Source organism: Cryptomeria japonica, chromosome 4, assembly GCF_030272615.1.
Source record: "Cryptomeria japonica chromosome 4, Sugi_1.0, whole genome shotgun sequence".
Taxonomy (NCBI): Eukaryota; Viridiplantae; Streptophyta; class Pinopsida; order Cupressales; family Cupressaceae; genus Cryptomeria; species Cryptomeria japonica.
The window spans coordinates 655,187,563-655,192,309 of NC_081408.1; positions in this window are offsets into that span (position 1 = coordinate 655,187,563).

Here is a 4,747-nt window from a genome sequence, read left to right on the forward strand (position 1 = left end):
CCGTCAGGATAATATTGCTTTCTTGAACTTGATCGATGTGAAACCAAATAGTGGTATCTTCACTTGGAACAACATGAGAAATGGAGAAGAGGATATTTTTGAGAGGCTAGATAGATTTTTGGTCTCATCCTATTGGATGGGGGATAGGTGGTCTATGAATTCTGAATTTTTGGATTGGAGGGGCTTCAATCATTGGCCGATTAAACTATTTGCAACCTCCTTCAAAGGGTCAAAAATTCCCTCTTTCAAATTCCAAGTTATATGGTTGTGTAGCGTCCTAAAATTGCGACACTTGCAATTTCGACTGCATTTGGGTCTTCACGATGGTGATGCAACACGGAACCTGAATGGAGACCCCGAGACTTGTTCATGACATCAAAAACTACATTTCTCAGCACCCTGGCCTGATCCTCCTTGCACCCTGCTGTCCCGGGAGGTGGGACCATGGCGCCCAGCCCCCTGGTCCTTCAGGACTAGGGCGCCTAGCGCCCTAGTCCCCCAGGACCATGGTGCCCAGCGCCCTGGTCCCTGGCCCTATTTTGGGCCCGGTCTCTTATGGGGCTTCGGGTCTTTAAGTTTGCAAATTGGAAAATAATGTTTCCTGGTCGGCCTAAGGTCGGGAAAATCAGTCTATCAGCCCTAATTGACAAGTATATAAACTACTTTTCCTCTCCTAGAAAGGGAGAAAAAGAGGAGGACATATGTGAGCAAGGTGCGAAAGCGATATTCAAACATTCAAGCATTCAAGCATTCCTTCAAGCAATTGAGCATTCTAAGTCTCCATTCAAGGCTAAGTGTTGCATTCAAGACAAGGATTCAACCATTGAAGAGGAGATCACATACAACAATACAACATACTACATACATTACACCTTCGCATGTAAGAATACAAACATTCTTACAACAAGGTATCAGTACTTGTTTACATTACAAACATTTACATTTACAACATTCTCATTTCTTGGTTAATTCCAAAACCGGGGTTTGACCTAAAGGCAAACCCCTCATCCCTAACCCCCCAATCGTCCTCTCTTTTCTGTGTGTAGGTTGCAGGTACGTGGCTGTAATTGAAGATCTAGAATCCTTGTCCAGAGACGAACAGATCCCCCTTCGTTTCGCAGATTTTTCGGAGGACCGTGTGCACGCCGGGCGCCATCGTCCAGTCAACTTTCGCTCAAATTTGCAGAACAGCATCGTCTCGACATTTTACTACTAATTCCAGGTCCGCAGCTTCATCCCATATACCTAAGTGAACCTAGAACACCCAAACTTGACATTCCTATCATTCTTGAGAAGGAAGTTCTTCCTTTGAAAGATAAAACTAATGTCTTTCCTCAAGAAGATTCCCAACCCATTCCTATGAATGTGACTATGTCTATATCTAATAAACTTCCCAAAAGTAGACCTATACCTCCTCGTCATGATGGGCTTGGTCTCCTTCCTAAACCAAATATTCCTCCCTTATATGGAGCAGTTCCTCCTCCTTCCTCTTATGGAGAGAAGAGACCTTCCTCTTCTCCTATTATTCAACCTAAGAGACCACAACCTAAACACCCAAGTGATAAGGATGAGAACATTCCTCCTCCTCACTCTCCTCAACTTCCTACTAAGACTGGATGAAATCGTTCTGCACGTGAACGTCGACGAAAGCGTTATCTTAGAGCTCAGGCAGCCGCTTCTCAAACTTTGCAATCCCCAAAAACACCTTCAGCTAGTATTATTCCATTTTCTCCTCAGCCGAAAATTGAGCCAAAATCTCCTAAACATAAGATGCATGATGGTCTTGATCCTGTGCGAGTTAAAGATCCTATTTTTATAAATCTTGATGATGATATAGATGAAAATGTTATGCATGATGAAAATGTTACTTCTATTCATTCTGATAGTGAATATGAATATGTTGATGTTGATAACCATTTATCTAATGAATTTTCTAAAGCATTTATCCTAGCTCCTAGACAAGAACAACGTGGTTCGGAACATGAACATAGCCCTTGTTTGGATCTTGTGATAGCTCCATCTGCTATGTTGGATGTTCCTCCTCTAGCATGTTTCCTACCTTCCTGAAATATTGATCAGCAAGATTGGGGGGTAGATGACATGCTAGACTAGTTCATTAGCATAGCAGACTCTCTCCTCCTCCCTTGATCTCTTTTCTTACTTCTTCTATGTGTTATTCTCATTCTTCTATTTGTTGTCCTTAGTGTTGTCTACTTGAGGATGATGCAAAACATTGAGATCTCTTTTGGTCTCTCTCATGTTGACTCAAAAGACACATGTGTTCCCTTCTTCTAGGTGACCTTCCTTGATTGGGGAATGAATAACAATTATGCATACATACATATGATATACATGAATTATCATATAGCATACTGACCCCGAGGAAAGCGAAGTCACCTCGTGCTTTGTGTTTTGTGTCTATTATCCTTGGGCTTATCTCACACTTGGGGGCTAAATCCTTGTGATAACGTGCTTCTTTCCTTTCTCATTTCTTATATGTATCACTACCTTAAAGAAATCATCCCCAGTAAGGCGTGTGCGATCGCTTTAACGTAGGGGGCCATACATCCCGTCTATATCTTTTCAAGATACTTGAAAATTTCTTGACAAATTTAGCTTTGCCTTGAAAATTTTTGATATCTTTCTTGCATGACTCATAGTGAGGGAACCTTACTACTGACAGTCATGGTTCTCCCTTGTGATCTTCCCTTTTACTTTGTCAATCGAAGTCGTAAGATCCTTAGTCCACTGGGGGCTTGGTGTATCTTGCCTCCTTGACGTGGTGAAAGTTTTTCAATGTTGTTTCCTTGTACTTTACCAGAAGTATGAGCGTACGCTTATACTCCAGCTAAAGTGGGGGCTAAATGTAGCGTCCTAAAATTGTGACACTTGCAATTTCGACTCTATTTGGGTCTTCACGATGGCGATGCAATAGGGAACCTAAATGGAGACCCCGAGACTTGTTCATGACATCAAAAACTACATTTCTCAGCACCCTGGCCTGATCCTCTTTGCACCCTGTTGTCCCGGGAGGTGGGACCATGGCACCCAGCACCTTGGTCCTTCAGGACTAGGGCGCCCAGCGCCCTGGTCCCCCAGGACCATGGCACCCAGCGCCCTGGTCCTTGGCCCTATTTTGGGCCCGGTCTCTTATGGGGCTTCGGGTCTTTAAGTTTGCAAATTGGAAAATAATGTTTCCTGGTCGGCCTAAGGTCGGGAAAATTAGTCTATCAGCCCTAATTGACAAGTATATAAACTACTTTTCCTCTCCTAGAAAGGGAGAGAAAGAGGAGGACATATGTGAGCAAGGCGCGAAAGCGATATTCAAACATTCAAGCATTCAAGCATTCCTTCAAGCAATTGAGCATTCTAAGTCTCCATTCAAGGCTAAGTGTTGCATTCAAGACAAGGATTCAACCATTGAAGAGGAGATCACATGCAACAATACAACATACTACATACATTACACCTTCCCATGTAAGAATACAAACATTCTTACAACAAGGTATCAGTACTTGTTTACATTACAAACATTTACATTTACAACATTCTCATTTCTTGGTTAATTTTAAAACCGGAGTTTGACCTAAAGGCAAACCCATCATCCCTAACCCCCCAATCGTCCTCTCTTTTCTGTGTGTAGGTTGCAGGTACGCGGCTGTAATTGAAGATCTAGAATCCTTGTGCAGAGACGAACAGGTCCCCCTTCGTTTCGCGGATTTTTCGGAGGACCGTGTGCACGCCGGGAGCCATCATCCCGTCAACTTTCACTCAAATTTGCAGAACAGCACCGTCTCAACATTTTACTGCTAATTCCAGGTCCGCAGCTTCATCTCATATACCTATCTCTGTTTATAAGCGAATCTTTCCTAATTTACATGCATTCCTGGTTCAATCATTCTATCTACATTTCTTTACAAAAGAGGGTATCCTTGATGTCTTAATCCTTGAAACTCATTTAGAATCCAATACTGCATTGTGTGGGATTGGATCTTGTGGGTTTCAACCCCTCTTTTGAATGTAAAGTCTCTCCTAAGTGAAAACCATCAACCCTAGTGACTCTCCCTTCTCTCTCCTTGGAGTTGGGGACGGGAGAACAACTAGGGTTCGATTTTTCCGCTTTACATTTTGGTGAACCCGACGTGAACATCCTCATTCTGATTATTCATGGTTAGATCTGAAAAATTTGCTTCCTTAATTACATTTCCATGTTTGATCTTTTGCAAACTTTAGAGGTTGATTGCATAAAAACCCTAAAATTTTCTTTTTAGTAATTAAACTTGTGAAATGTTTAATTGTTAATGCTTGTTTCAGATCTACCCTTCTATTGCAAATTGTCAATTCATATTTGTGCTTTAATTCTGAAATTTAAGTGGTTAAATGTCAAAACCCTAATTTTTAAAGCCCTCTTGATTCAACCTTTGACTGATAATTTGACTGATCAAAATGCTTCCAAATCGGCTGTAACTTTGGATTCTGCAATAAAATCACAATATCTTTCATCCCTGAAAATTACGAAAAAAGTTGCGAGGACCGTGTGCACCCCGAGCGCCATCATCCCCGACGTTTTTTCCGAAATTTCGAGAGCTAGATCTTACTGTATTTTTCTGCTAAAATCCAAAATTTTGGCTGATCTTATCAATTCTAACACTTTCAAAATTAAAGTCAAAGTTGGTCTAGTGATTGCTTGGATTAAGGCTTCTAATCATTCAAAAAATTGTTGAAATTGAAATTTGTGTCAAAATTG